Source organism: Trichechus manatus, unplaced genomic scaffold, assembly GCF_000243295.1.
Source record: "Trichechus manatus latirostris isolate Lorelei unplaced genomic scaffold, TriManLat1.0 scaffold00003, whole genome shotgun sequence".
NCBI classification, from domain to species: domain Eukaryota; kingdom Metazoa; phylum Chordata; class Mammalia; order Sirenia; family Trichechidae; genus Trichechus; species Trichechus manatus.
Window position 1 is genome coordinate 18,827,855 of NW_004443939.1, and position 16,602 is coordinate 18,844,456.

General features: G+C 38.1%; 1 pseudogene; it reads right to left on the minus strand.

Moving 5' to 3' along the window:
- Nucleotides 1-67: 67 nt before the first annotated feature.
- LOC111820405 (60S ribosomal protein L37 pseudogene) lies at nucleotides 68-412 on the minus strand (annotated as a pseudogene).
- Between the last annotated feature and the right edge of the window lie 16,190 nt (nucleotides 413-16,602).

Here is a 16,602-nt window from a genome sequence, read left to right on the forward strand (position 1 = left end):
GTCTTTGATCCATTTTGAGTTAGTTTTTGTTCACGGCGTGAGGTATGGGTCTTGTTTCTGGAATTTCTTAAGATGAACTGGATGCTGCCCTCTTGGGTTTATGTGTCGTTCCTACAAGGAATACATGCCTGAATCTGTGGTATACAATTTTTAGGTGTCTCATTCGACCGTTATTAGTGGTATTTCATCTTTTAGCCTTGGCACTCCAAATATACTTTCTCTTGCACTTGGCAGGGTAGCCACATTTGCCGCAGGTAGAATTTTGAAGGTGGTAGGCCTTAGAGCCACAGTGGCAGCACAACATGTACATCTTATTGCATCATTTTCCAAACAATGACATTCCCTTCGTCGTCTCACTTCCTTGGCTGAGACCAAAGAGCTGTGTTTTCTTGACTATGCAAAGGCGTTCCATTGTGTGGGACATAACAAATTATGGATAACAATATGAAGAATGGGAATTCCAGAACACTTAATTGTGCTCATGTGAAACCTGTACATAGATCAAGAGGCAGTCGTTCAAACAGAACAAGGGAATGCTGCATGATTTGAAATCAGGAAAGGTGTGCTTCAGGGTTGTGTCCTTTCACCATACTTATTCAATCTGTATGCTAAGCAAATAATCAAGAGAATAAAAATACAGCATGAGGATTGGAGGAAGACTCAATAGCAACCTGCAATATGCAGGTGACACAACCTTGCTTGCTGAAAGTAAAGAGGACTTGAGGCACTTACTGATGAAGATCAAAGACTACAGCCTTCAGTATGGATCACACCTCAACATAAAGAAAGCAGAAATTCTCAGAACTGGACCAATAAGCAACAGCATGATAAACGGGGAAGATACTGAAGTTGTCAATGATTTCATTTTTCCTGGATCCACAATCAATACCCATGGAAGCAGTAGTCAAGAAATCAAAAGATGTATTGCATTGGGCAAATCTGCTGCAAAAGACCTCTTTAAAGTGTTAAAAAGCAAAGACGGCACCTTGAGGACTAAGGTGCTCCTGACCCAAGCCGTGGTGTTTTCAATCGCCTCATATGCATGTGAACGCTGAACAATGAATAAGGAAGACTGAAGAAGAATTGATGCCTTTGAATTATGGTGTTGGAGAAGAACACTGAATATACCATGGACTGTCAGAAGAATGAACAAATCTGTCTTGGAAGAAGTACAGCCAGAATACTCCTTAGAAGTGAGGATGGCAAGACTTCCTCTCACGTACTTTGGACATGTTATCAGGAAGGACAAATCCCTGAAGAAGGACATTGTGCTTGGTAAAGCAGAGGGTCAGCGAAAAAGAGGAAGACCCTCAATGAGATGGATTGACACAGTGGTTGCAACAATGGGCTCAAACAGTAACGATTGTGAGGATGGTGCAGGACTGGGCAGTGTTTCGTTCTGCTGTATATAGGATCTTTATGAGTCAGAACTGACTTGATGGCACCTAACAACAGCAAGTGAAGGAGGGGCCTTTCAAAATGTCTTTCCTGTAGAAGAATATCATAAATTGCTACAGTTACTTTTTTTTTCTTTTCTGGATGGAAGCTTTCATTGTAATTACTGTGTCCTTTCACTAATTTGGGTATTTGTGTGGTTTGAGGGTAAAAAAATAGAAGTAAGTTGTCTTTATATTCACAGGGGTTACCGTTCATGAGGAAACAAATTTGGACTTCATGGAGAGTTTTTGCATCATCAGAAGATACAGGACTTTGAGCTAGTTGCAGTGTCTGGATGGACCCTTGGATGGTCTTTTTTTAGGTTCTATATGTGGGATGAGGAGCCCGGGTGGCGCTCTGGTTAAGAGCTCGGCAGCTATCCAGAAGGTCAGCAGTTCAAACCCACCAGCTCTTTTCACAGACGAAAGATGTGGCAGTCTGATTCTGTAAAGATCACAGCCTTGGAAATCCTATAGGGCAGTTCTACACTGTCCTATAGGGTCGCTATGAGTTGGAATCCACTCGATGGCAACAGATTTGGTTTATAGGTGGGATAAAAAGGGAAATGGATATTTAGTAAGTGAAAGAGTAGACTGTGGCAGAGGCTGGCTAAATTTAACAAAATCCATTTCTTCTTTCTTCTTGGCACACATTTTCCAGTCTCTCTTGGTGTAGATTGGGGCCATAAGTTCAAGTGCTGGCCAATGGAGTATAGACATAATATATTCTCAAGTATAGGCCTGGTTCTTAAAAACACCCCTCATGGTCTTCTACTCTCTCTTTTCCTTTGCCTTGCAGTTAGATGTTGGATACCAAAGTTGGCCATAGGAGTCATGTTTTGAAGGTGACAAAGGCTTCCTTCAGCTTGGGTCCTTGAATGCCTGCATGGAGGAGAGTACTCCTCACCTCAACCATACTGTTACTTGACCTTTGCATAAGTAAGAAATAAACTTTAATAGAGATAAGCCAATGAGATTTCAGCATTTATCTGTTATATGTTAGGTGCCTGTTAGGACACACAAAAAACTGAATTAGTCAAAACAAACAGTTGTTAAAAATCCAAATGAAAATACCATTTTTTAGGAATATGAAAACCAGCACAATTTCTTGGTTATTTTAGTTTAGACTGTGTTCGAAATTGTCAAATTTGGGTGTTATCATCTCAACAACTACCGTATTTTTCGCAAATAGCATGCTCATGTAAATAACTCATACATACATACAACAGATGGAAATGATGAAATTATGTAAAAAAAGTTCTGGAACAGCGCACCCATGCATACACGGCACATGTCTCCTGACATTTTCAGAAGTGAATTTCGGCCTCATTCATCTGCATTCAGTAGTCCGAAAATGTTACTTTTGATCATATTTATATAATAAAGGCATAAGCCATGGTCAAGAAGTCATGGACCAAGTTTAGCAGTAACCCAGTAATAGGAAAGTAAACACTTGAAACTGCGTTTGCTCTGGAACAGTTCAAGGCCAGCGCTGAGAGTGGTGGAGTTCCTCGCAGCGGATCTGGGCTCAGGTACCGGCGCCGGAGATGGGCAGAGGGTCCGGTGGAGGGCTGCGTGTGGGGCTGCCACAGCCAGAGCCCGGGCTGGTCCCGGGGCTGTCTAGGGTGTTGCCTTTGCCTGCCTGGGTTCCACGGTGCCATCCCCACATGAAACAGGCAGAAGGGCAGTGCCGGTGTCGGCGGGCACTGCCCTAGCGCCGAGACCTCCACCCCGACCCACCCGCTAGTCGGGCCCGTCTCGTCTGAGCAGGGGACACGCGAACCCTCTGCGCCTGCGGATCGCATGCCCGCCCCGCGGCCAGAGCGCGGCGACCGTCCCGCCTCGCAGACGGGCAGAATGCGCGCGGTTGTGGCGTCGCCCACCTGAGTGGCCTCTCTGGCCCAGGATGCCCAGACCGCACACCACCTGAGCTGGGGTCGCTGCTCTGCGAAGGGCTGTTTCTGGGACAGAAAAATTGATTTCTTCCTGCGTTGGAGAAAGCAGTTTGCAGAGCCAGGAAGGAATCCTGCCAGGAGAGGGGCTACTTTGGAAACTCCAGGGTAAGCTGATGAGGGTCTGCAGCAGGGAACCAAACCTCCTCCGCATCAACAGGCACCAAGACGAAGACTTAAAATTAAATCCATTGGATAGGAAAAAAAAAAAAAATGAAATTGAAGTCAATAACATGTAAAAAATATTGGTATAGTGTGCCCAAAACGTATAAAGCACGTGTTATTTGCATAAAAATATGGTATTCTGTTTTCAATAGCTTTGCTGTCATTGGCATGAAAAGCCAAAAAAGTTAATTTCTTATATTCTAATGGAAAATTTTTATATAAATTTCTGGAAGAAAATAGAACATGAGGTTGAAGAAATCACAATACTACAACACAGGTCAATCTTTTGTATATTAGAAAATTCTTCAGTGAAATGAAAAATCCCGATGAGAAACATAAAGATAAAACGAATGTTTGACCAGGCTTAAAACTGGGTGAGTTTTTAGGGAAAACAGAAGAGGAATTGGAAAACACTTTCCTTCATGGCAGGAATGCTGGCATCTCTTAAAGTTTAGCTTCAGGTCTGCCACCACTTCAACCTTCCAGCGGGAGTTCTGGCCTGGGCAGAAAGCACTGGAGATGTTTGGGCCAGGGACCCACGCCTTGATGTACAGTACCCTCCACCACAGTTGAAAGGGAGCTCTGACTTAGCAACAGATATGCATAGTCACACTGTTCTTCTTTTAGTAAAGTCCTCAGAATCCAGATGAGTACTCAAGATACTGATTTCTTTATGTTGTATAAAATCCTGAAGCTTGAGTCTTTACGTAGTGTATTATTGATTTATTCAACAAATATTTATTGAGTACCTATCATGTGCCAGGCACCATTTTAATTGGTGCTTACTTTAATAGGAAAAACTGGAAGAAAAAAAAAAGGTCAATAGGTAAAAATTATAGTGTTAGTTGTAAGTGCTAAAGAAAAAAATAGAGCAAAGAGAGATGCAAATTATTGGAATGGACATTCAAATTTTAGAAAGAGTAAGGTTTTATTGAAAATATGACATTTGAGTAAAGAGCTGGGGGAAGGCGTGAGCTTCTCCAAGTTGCTATGCAGGAACCACCAGTTGCCGTAATTCTGACTCATGGTGACCCCATGTGTGTCAGAGTAGAACTATACTCCATAGGATTTTCAATGGCTGATTTTTTGGAAGTAGGTCTCCAGGCCTTCTTTCCAAGGCACCTGTGGGTAACAGCTTACAACACCCAGGGACTCAACATACATGGAAGTTCCTTCTAAGCAGAGGGCAAGTGTGGGTGCCTGAGGTGGGGCGTACCTGCAGTGTTTGAGGAACAGGAAGGAGGCTAGTCCAGTAAGCAACATCATGATAAACAGAGAAAAGATTGAAGCTGAACCAATAAGCAACATCATGATAAAAGGAGAAAAGATTTAAGTTGTCAAGGATTTCATTTTACTTGGAGCCATAGTCAACACCCATGGAAGCAGTAGTCAAGAAATCAAATGATGCATTGAATTGGGAAAATCTGCTACAAAAGACCTCTTTAAAATGTTGAAAAGCAAAGATGACACCTTGAAGACTAAGATGCACCTGACCCAAGCCATGATGTTTTCAATCACCTCATCTGCATGGGTAACCTGGACAAAGAATAAGGAAGACCGAAGAAGAATTGACACCCTTCAATAGTGGTATTGGCGAAGAATATTGAATATACCATGGACTGCCAAAAGAACGAACAAATCTTTATCTTAGAAGAAATACAGCCAGAATGCTTCTTAGAAGCAAGGATGGCGAGACTACGTCTCACATACTTTGGACACGTTATCAAGAGGTATCAGTCCCTGGAGAAGAACATCATGCTTGGTTAAGTAGAGGGTCAGCAAAAAATAGGAAGACCCTGAACAAGATGGATTGACACAGTGGCTGCAACAATGGGCTCAAGTATAATGATTATGAGGATGGCGCAGAACCATGCAGTGTTTCGTTCTGTTCGCTATGAGTCAGAACCCACTCGATGGCACCTAACAACAACAAGGAGGCTAGTGAGACTGAAGTCAAATGAATATGGGGAAAATGTGGCAGGAGATGATGACAGAAAGATAATGATATAGCTAATCACATAGGATTTTGTGGTTCATAGCAAAAATTTTGTCTTCTACTCAGAGTAACATGGGAAGATAGTAGACAGTTTTTAACCAGGAAAAAAAAATTGGTCTGACATCCATAATAGGATTTCTATGGCTTTGATGTTGAGAATAGAGTAAAGAAGTCTAAGCCAGAATGAGGGTGGCCATTTAGGTTACTACATGAATCCAGACAAGAGATGATGGTGGATAAGGCCAGAGCAGTAAAGACAAATAGAAGTCATCAAATTCTAGATGTATGTTGAAGCTAGAGTTGACAGGATCTGCTGATGGAGTGGATGTGGGATCTGAGAGAAAGAGTCAGATGACGCCAAGTCTTTTGGCCTGAACAACTAAAAGAATGGAATTAGTATTTCATGAGGTGGGGAAGACAACAAGCGGAGCAGGTTTAGAGGGCAATACCTGGAGCTCAGTGTTGACATATTTAAGTGTGAGATGCTTTTTATATATCCAAGTGGAGATACTGAATAGGTGGTTGGGTCTTTGGTTTAGCAGACTTTTGCACTGGTGATATAAATAGGGAAAAACATATAGATGCTGTTTGGAGCTGCAAGATTGAATGAGATTACTTAGGAATTGAGTGCAGCTAGAAAAGAGGTGCAGTTTGAGGACTGGACTGTTGAGAACTCTAGCATTTAGAGGTTTAGAAGAAGGAATCATCAAAAGAATGATGAAAAGTTGTGGCAAGAAAGATTGAAAGAAAATCAGACAAATTAAGGTTTGTTTTTTTTTTTTTCAATGAATTAGGCAATAGTTTACAGAGCAAATTAAATTCCCATTTGATAGTTTGTACAATAAAGTGTTTTATTGCCTTGACTTCGTTCCCCACAATGTGTCAGCACTCTCCCTATTTCTGTCCTGGTTTCCCCATTTCCTTCCGTCCCAATTTTCTACCCCTTCCTGCCGTCTCATCTTTGCTTTTGGGTAAATATTTCCCTTTTGGTCTCATAGGACTGATTTTTCTAAGGAGCACGTGCCTCTCAGGTGTTATTGTTTATTATATGGATTTGTCTATTGTTGGGCTGGAAGGTGGTTTCTGAGAATGGCTTCATTCCAGGTCAGACGGGTGTCTTTAGGGCCATAGTCTTGGGGGTTCCTTCAGTCTCTGTCAGACCGGTAAGTCTGGTCTTTTTTGTGACTTTGATTTTTTGTTCTACATTTTTCTCCCGCTCTGTTGTGATCCCAGTCAGAGCCGTAGTGGTAGCTGGCACTATCTAGTTTTCTGGTCTCGGGATCGTGTAGGCTGTGCTTCATGTGGTCCATTAGTCCTTTGGGCTGATTGCTTCCTTGAGTCTTTGAATTTTTTCATTCTCCTTTGCTCCGGACTGGAAGAGACGAATAGTTGTGCCTTAGATGGCTGCTCGCAAGCTTTCAAGACCCCGGACCCTACTCACCAAAGTAGGATGTAGAACATTGTCTTTATGAACTGTGTTGTGCCAACTGATGTAGAAGTCCCCCGAGTCTATGGGCCTTTGCCCTCAACTCTAGGAAGTTCATCTCGTGAGGTGTTTGGTTATGTCTAAGAGGTTTCCCTGACTGTGCCACTGGTGTGCTCTATTGTCTATATTAATATATAAGGAGCACCTGCAGTCTGTGTATTTAGAAACATCCACCACCAGACTTGTATATGCGAGTGGGTGTGCTCCCTTACATCCTCCCACACCTCTTGGCATATCTGTCTGCAGTGGATTAATTACTTTTGTGTGTGGCCTTTCTAGCCATAGTCTTGTAACTCCTACCCAGGTGATTGTGTGATAGGGTAATTGTGTCCTACCAAGGGAATTAGTCAGTTTTCCTTTAAAATAGAGCCAATTCCAGAGCAAAGAAGAGAGCTCACCACCACCAAAAAAGGAGAGACCCACAGGAGATAGCGCAGTGGGCTTCCTGGCCCATGGAGCAAGAAAGTTGGGTGCCTCTGGGCAGAGACTGAGGGCCAGGGAGAAGTCTAAGCCTGCCCCACAAATTTGGGACTTGCCAGCCTCCACAACCATATGAGCCATTTCCTTTATGTGGTTTGTGAGTTCTGTGAGACGTTGCAGAGACTTAGGGAACTCAAAGACAGGAGGGAGAGTACTGAGGCGAGAGGGAGTAGTTGATGTTAGAGATGATGGAGTGATACAGCAGATTGGAAAAGTTAGACATTTGGGACATCTTTAACCTCCGTGTCGTAAGAACCAGCTTTGTGCTGATCCTTATAAAAGAAAGTATTCGTTTACTGTCTATCTATGTATTCATTCATAAATTATTGTTTATTAATACTATTGTTGCAGGATTGTCTATGCTGTAGTAGTTACCATAGTTGCCTTTTATTCCTGCTTTCCTCTCTTGCCTTGGTTCATGTTGTGCTGACATCTCCCATATTACGTATTGCCTTTCTCTTCACCCATATTAACATGTGTCTACTATCGATTTGGTAATTTTACCTCCCTCTCTCTCCCATCCTTGGTAACCATCAAAGATTTTTTTATTTCTTTTTTCTGTGTGTAAACCTTTTGTTGTTACTTTATAATAGCAGTCTTATACAATATTTATCCTTTTGTGACTGACTTATTTCACTCAGCATAATGTCCTCCAAGTTCATCCATGTTGTGAAATGTTTTGCGGATTTATCATTATTCTTTATCATTGGGTAGTGTTCTATTGTGTGTATATACCACAGTTTGTTAATCCATTCATCTGTTCGTGGGCACTTAGGTTGTTGCCACCTTTTTGCTATTGTGAATAATGCTTCAATGAACATGGATGTGTGTACGTCTATTCATGTCATGGCTCTTTTTTCTTTAGGGTATATACCTAGGAGTGGGATTGCTGGAAAGACAAGTATAGTTTTGTGAAAGCCAAGTAAAGAAAGTGTTTCAAGGAGGAGTAAGTGACTCATCAATCATGTCAAATCCTGCTTATAGGTCAAGTAACACAAAGGCTGAGAAATTAATTACCTTTGGATTTAGCAACGTGAAGGCCATTATGACACTGAGTTTTACTAATGTGATGGGAACAGACACCTTATTGGACTGTATTCAGGAGGGACTAGGAACAGACAAATAGTTGTAGGCAGTGTGTATCAACTTTGCATTTGATTGCTAGAAGTGATGTTTTGGCCATAAATTAAAATTAATTTAGCTATTTTAACATACATTGCTCCAAATGAGGACTCAGGATCATTTTTTATTAAATATTTATTACAATTTACAATCAGCATGAAACTGTCATATATTAAGATCAAGCTTCAGTGTCACTCCCCTGTGAAGTCTTTCTTGCCTCCTTTGTCCAGAGTTAAACACTGTGTCTTCTGTGCTCCCCAAACACTTCATAAATGTATTCTAATACTGCAGTGTGTTGTAATCATTTATATATGTGTCTGTCTCTCTCATTAAACTGTAAGTATCTCATCCTTACAGAACAGTATAGTGCTTGGCAAGAGTGTATATTCTGTAACTGAATAAATACTTCGTAAGTGAATGAAAGAATGGATTTCTAAATGAGTTAAAATCACATTTTGAGGCAGAGTAAATGATGTAGGGCAAAATGCAGAAAGAAGATTTAGTGAGTCGGAATCTACTCAATGGCAACGAGTTTTTATTTGTTTGTTTTTGAGGATAACGACACAAGTAAACGCAAAGTCTTCACTCACTTTTCCCAAGATCTAACTCCTCGTAGTTAAGGGAAGTAATGGTGTTTGTTTCTCTGAATGTAGGAATTGTCTATTTTCTTATGAAAAAAGGAACTACAGGATAAGCCACAATGTGCCATTCAACTAATTATCATGCTTTTTTGCTATTTTGTTTCAGATGACCAAATTTTTTTAGTTTCCATTTTTCTCACAATGACATTATTCAGATTATTAATTCATTACCCTCATAGGTAATAAAAGAGACTCTAGATCTATTTTTTTCCTCTACTATAGAAATCTGGAATTTGATTCACACACTTTTTGAAAATCTTCATGTCCTCAGAGCTCATCAGTGCTCAAACCAACATCATTACAGTTTCTATTTAAAAGAGAGACAGTTATTCGGCTGTTCTGTGAAGCTACTTTCTTAAGGGTGATTAGTTTTTATATTAATTTTTAATATGATTCTTTTATAACGTGCTCACACATGTGGTCGTGTTTAAGGCACTGAATTAGTGTACAAGAAAAAGGCCTGTTAAAACTAAAATATTAAATGTATAAAAGCTTTTATGATATTCTACACTTGAAATAAATAATTGTCATGGAAACAAAGCTACTTCTAAGAAAACTCTTATTGGAACTCTGTATTTGAAATAAGTGTTTAGGTTCAAGATGACATGCTATGTATGTTCTAAATAACATTAGGCAATTTTTTTGTTTTGTTTGTTTTGATTGTTGTTTTTAAAAAGGAAACTTTAAGCAAAGAAATTGCTTTCACATTTTTCCCATACTAGGAAATGTCTATATTGAGGAAAGAAAAGTTATGTGTATGTCTATCTACCATCTATTCATTTAGTTATAAACTTACCTATTATTTATCTATATCTATCATCTGAAAACTCTGGTGGCACAGTGGTTAAGAGCTACATCTGCTAACCAAAAGGTTAGCAGTTTGAATCCATCAGGTGCTCCTTGGAAACTCTATGGGGCAGTTCTACTCTGTCCTATAGGGTCTCTATGAGTCGGAATCAACTCCACGGCAACAGGTTTGGTTTTTGGTTTATCTATCATCCATCTATCAACTATCTCACCAAACGAAAAATTGAGTCTTTACAAAAGATGAAGTTTAGAACTGGTATCAACTCCACTATACTTTTCCTGACTACATCAAATGAAAGACAACATTCTAATAAATTGTTCAGCATATTCATTTTAATGAGCAGTTAAAGAGTTTTGGTGTAGGAGATGCTAAATATGCAGATGTAGTTGAATTTTCTTCTCCGATTATTGTTAAAATAGAAAATCCTTACTAAATTAACACCGAATCAAATGTATAATGGCTCTCCATGTACAATCTATTATATTCACTTGCCTACAAGCATGTGTAGTAGACAGTTGTCATATTTTGGCTAAATAATACCTGAACACCCCTCCAATTTGTGAATATCTCCTATGAGTAGACCTTGGTGGAACAAAGGGGCCCATGTCCTGCTTCTAAAACTCAGGTGGAATAGATATTTCCCGCATCTGAGGGCATAGGGCTTGGGTATATAAACTTAAGTTTGGCCAACTGCTCAGGTCTTTGGATCTTGGGGAAGTGAAACAAATGTGAGAACAATTAAATATTATTATTCAGGGTAACAGTAGTAGAGCTGAGAGTTCAGTTGAGGTGTCAGATGTCCATAGAGGTATCCTTACCTGCTCCTGTCGCATGACCTCAGCTGTGTTTTTGCTTGTCTATTGGCTGTGTTTTCGGTCAGGTTTTCTATCATTTCAATAGCTACCCAATATCCTTCCAGTCAAATGCTTTTCTGCTCAGATTAGCCAATCTGTTTCTGTTGTTTGCAACCATGACTGACAGAGTATGACACATGAATATACAGATGTCACAGATTTATGACACACTGTGCTTGATAACATGTCCAAAGTATGTGAGACATAGTCTTGCCATCCTTGCTTCTAAGGAGCATTCTGGTTGTACTTCTTTCAAGACAGATTTATTCATTCTTTTGGCAGTCCGTGGTATATTCAATATTCGCCAACACCACAATTCAAAGGCGTCAATTCTTAAAATAAAGTTTTATTTTAATTTACCTTTGAAAAACATTTTTTTGTTTTTTTCCCAGAAGCCTAAGGTTAGAGGTGTTAAATTCTAAAGGCTTTTTTTTTTTTTGATCTCCCATAAATTAAAAGTTTACATTTGACAACTACAGAAGATCTGATGCTTTATTATACTGTGCATATTTAGAAAGTGGTTACCTATTTAAATTCAGATTTTATTTTCTTATTAAGCAATTTCAGACATTGCCTAGAAGAATTCATTGTTAACTATCAAAGTCACAGAGGAATGGAAATTTATCTTTTTCATTATGTTATGTGATACAATAGAATATTCTGAGATTTACTTGAGAAAAGAGTATGATACATTATTGTTAAAATCTAATTTTAAATGAACAATAATTAAATTTTTAAAGAAGTAAGAGAAATAACAACTTAGAAAATATAGGACAGTAGCCTTTGTTCGCATCACTGTATTTACTAATTGTAAATTAATTGTAAATGTGATGACTGAAGCCATATTGCAATGAAAAGACATTGTTTTCATGACAGACCCAAGCAGCAGGAAGTACACACACACACACACACACACACAAAAGAAGAGAATCTTCAGCAACATTTTTCCACTATTTTTTTCTAAGAGAAAATATACATTGGTAATCTTTCTCTCACTACCCACCCTCCTGCCCTCCTTCCCTCCTTCCCTTCCCTCCTTTTCTCCCTCTTTCAGTTTTCAGGTGAAGTTGGCTTTCTAGAGAAAGGATTAGACAAACAGATGTCTTTTTCTCCAGTTTGGTGATAGTCTTCTAAAATCTAGATTAACTCTACCAGACAATTCCTTTTAGATGGCTCTTTGAAGATCCCCCAAATTACGCATTTCTTTGAATTGAGTTAATGAATCAGTTAATGAATGTTACTTGAACATTTCAAGTTATCTTCCAAAGGTTGAAGTAATAGCTTTTTGTCTAAAGTCAATTTTTTAAATTTCCAAAGTCAACACTTAAGTTGATAAATTCTTCCTGAAATGATACTAGCCTGAGAATGAACTTAAACAAGAAAATGCAGACCATTACATAGGTTCTTCTGTTACTTGATAAAACATATATTTGTCATATTTAAAACCATAAATGAGTTGTTAATATCTTGTGAAACACTGCATTATGGGGGAATAGGAGTTTCTGAACACATATACTCGCTTGCCTGCCTATAAACTGAAAATTTATATTTCCAGGAAAAAAAATTATTCCAAAAATTTTTAAAAACCTTTCTCTCTGTCAACATTTAAAGTTATTAGACAGTAAGACGTTCCAAAGCACAAATTATTTGTCTGTTTATCAACAGGAAAGATGTATTTCCAGAAATAAATTTTATTCTAAATTTAAAAAAAATCTTCTTTTCTCTACGTCAGCATTTGAAGCAGGTGTCGTCTTCTGATTAATTTAAATCACAAGATGTTACTTATGCTAAAATCTTAGCAAACAAAACTTAAACAGAAACTGTTGGCTGCACTGTTGTCGTTTCTCCTTCTTTTTCTTTTTCTGAATTATCCAGAACACCACATGGTTGGCTTGCAAACTTATTTCTCAGATCACTGACAGTGATGCGATTGTGTGTCTGTGTGTGTTTTTTGTTTTGAAAGACATCATCTTGAAGTAATGTCAAATCTGAAGCAACAATTTCTTAAAGAGTGTATAAAAAAATAAGCTCTTACCCACAGCTTTTGCCAGTCACTTGTCAAATGTGTGGTAGGCAGATGTCAAATTTCAGTGTGACCATAACCCACATTTACGAAACTGCTTAGAAAGATTTCTGTAGGTCTTATTAGGTGCTTTAGTACAATAAAGAAATTTTTGTTCTTTATTATTAGCATATTATAGTCTACAAAGAATATTTTATATGTCTTTTTCTAAAATATGGTCCCCCAATTTTTTTCCAGAAAATTCCATGTACTTGGCGTACTTGTTTAAGCACAATTCTGAACCGCACGACGTAGAAGTCTGCTGTGGTTGAGTGTAAAGTTAACGGTTGAATGTAAAAAGGTCAAAATTAATGAAGAAACTAGCAAATTCAAAGTTTCACCGAGGAACATCCCAAGGCTTTTAGCAATTCACTTAAATGACAGCAGAAAACCACCCCCTTTAACATTTTAGAGCTTTGAAGGCCTAATGAACCATGCTACCTCCTGCAGTTCCTACCAAACCAAAATTTGTGCGTGGACTGGGCTCATTAGCATTAAGAGGAAACAGGCCATTCAGTGCTTGCTACAGTTTCTTGCAATGTTTTCATGATTCTCATTGTACTTGGTTGATGAAATACTGCTATCTCAACTGTGACTTCATTTTTCTTACTGATGCTAATGTAAAACTCCTGTCACATCATGAATTAAATGCCCCCCCCACCCAATGGCAAAAAGATTTTGTCTATTAATTCTCCTAATAAGTTTCCAAAATATATTAATTTTTCCACAAGGTAGATGCTTAGGGCAAGGTGATTCTGATGAGCTGTTTCAATTATTTGTTTATTTATTTTTTTATATGTCCCAAACTATTGGGTAATGGTGTTTGGGAAAAAGAAGAAAGTGAGTAATCAGAATATAGAGAATACAGAATATTAGATACATAAATAAAGTGGTTTTCAGTCATTAAAATGGAGATTACATTATCAAATCTCAGAATATTAGCAATTTATTTAATTCAACTGCTATTAAAATTTTCATGTCTCATCATTTTAAGGAGAAATTTGTGCTGCAATGGAAAACTGCGAATTGTTTAGAACACACACTCCCAGGTTATCTGAATCTGATTTTATGAGGCTCTGTGCCTTTCATTGCCTTTAAATTATTTTACAAGTCATAGATAAGTGACACTGAGGCAAAATGTGTATTGTCTATAGACATGTAAATAAATTCTGTTAGTTAGAGATTCTATTAAATTCTCTTCCTCACAATGGAAGAAGTGAGTTTTGCCTACATTAGCACATTAATTTCAGTACTCTTGGTCTATAGATGTGTGTGTTCTTTGGATTGTCCTTTTATCTGGTTGTAACATCTTCCTGTATCTCTCATTAATGAGTTAATGTGTTCATTTTATATAAGAATGAAAGTCATGCTTTTCATTTTCTCAACCTAAAGAGTAATGTCCACAAAATTTGCGTTATATTTGTATTTTGACAACAAATATACAAAATACAAATAGATTCCTTAGGTTGTATGCAGTTTAATTATTAGAATTAGAATTCGTCTCTCTTATTCTCCTGCCTTAACACAAAGAAATGTGTATGTAATTAGTATTTTGATATATATTGGTCAAACAATATCACTCAAGATTAAAATAATTATTTTACTGTGAATTTAAAAAAATGTGTTTGTGTGTGTGTGTTGTGACGTCTATTTCTCTGAGAATTCTGTTGATTGCACATGCTTGAGGAATAGTCTTAATGGATTCTCCCCAAAACATGACAGGTCTTTTGCAAAATACTTATTATTATTATTTTGTTTTTTGAAACACAAAGGAGATTCATGTGATTATGACAAACGTTTCCATTTGGTGTGATGGGTGAAATACCACCAGAGGTTGTGTGTCAGTAGATGATTGCATTATATGTTTCACTGGCAAAACGTTTTAGATGGAATATACAATGTGATTTGCCTTTAAACCTCATACCCTCTGGAGATATTGGAAATAAATGGATAGCATAAGATAGTATTTTACAGAGGAGTAAGGTGAAGTAGATAACATATGTATATATATATGTATATATATAGTTATATTTACATATTTAGTTGTTTATATATCTATAAACAAAGATATCTAGCTATCTATATAGAGCTAGAGATATTTAGTGGTTTGTGATGGCCACTTTTCCTTCACCTAGGAATGCAAATGGAAATAGAATCAAACCGGGAGTCTTTTGCACTGCACATTTGGCTCAAATCTGCCACTTATTAGAAGTGTAATCTTCATCAAGTGACTTTACATTTCAGAACCTCATTTTCATTATCTATATGTGGCAATAATATATTTTCTGCCCTTAGTATTGTAAAGTGTTGCAAAAGTCAAAATAACACTGTCTGCCTAAGTGTTTGTCATTGTCAAATGCAAAGTACAGGTGGCTGTGGCCCTATACTCGCAACCCTGGAGTAACTCTAACTGTCACATCCATCTTTGATGTGGAGCATGTTTATTAGATCAAAGGCCTTGGGAGAGTTGTTCTAGACTAAGGGTGACTGTGGGTGGTGCTTCTAAGGGGAGGAATGCAAACTGTTCCTCCTTTCTTTCCAGGAAGCCTGGATTTGATTTACTTGCCAATTTATTCTCCTACCACTGAGATAATCAATTCCTAAATATTTTCAATAAGTTTGGAATTATTATGGAAAAAAGTTCATGTGAATGTGAAGGCGTATGCTTCTTGGGAAGCCCAGATGGAGTACACTGACTCTCAGGTGTGTGGATCACATTTCACTATCTTGCATGAATTATTGTCAAAACTTTTCTCTTAAAATTCTTACTTATATATATCTGCCCATCAGGCAATTATTTTCTGAGCCCTGGATGTGGCTTTGAAGTATCTGTGTTTTAACCTATTATATTCGGGGGGGGGGGGAAAACAGCTCTGCTTCACATGCTAGCTTTCAGTGTTTCCATAACATGATTGAGTGCAGGACAGAAGTTGGAAAAAAAAAAAGGAAATACTGTATTGACACAATGGGGTAGTCAGACATTTATTAGTGTGTTTTCATTTGTTGGTAGGGAAAGTTTTGGTATATGTGGTCTTCCAGAATAGCAAAGACACCCATGTTTCAGAATAGTTTATGAAGTCAACCATAGATCTTTTTCATAGTTTGTTGTTTTGTTTTATTTACTACATTGTTACCTTCTATTTGGTTAACTATTATAGGGGCCTGATTTGAAGAAAAAGACTTCAATCATTCATTACATGTGGTCTCATTTGTAAATTGTAGTAGTCACAAACTAAGGGCTCTTAGCCAAATCACGTATTTTGTTTGAAAGCAGGCATATTTAAGGAAATGTATTTGAGTGCCTTGAGGTGGAATATATACTCCCTGTTGTTTTTATACCCAGCTGTCTTACAAAATTATGCTATCCACCTGGCTTCTACAGGCATTTGGGTTTTCAGTTGCTTAGGCTGTAAAACCATCAGGATTTTATCATTAGTCTCTGATGCTAACTCTGCTGCATCCCAACAAGTTAAAGTTCTGAATAATTGATAAAATCTCTCCAGAAAATTATTTTTTAGGCTAGATATAGTTCAGATTGTCAGACCTTTGGGGAACCAGCAACACAGAGAAATTACACAATGTGGACCCCTATGGAACTGT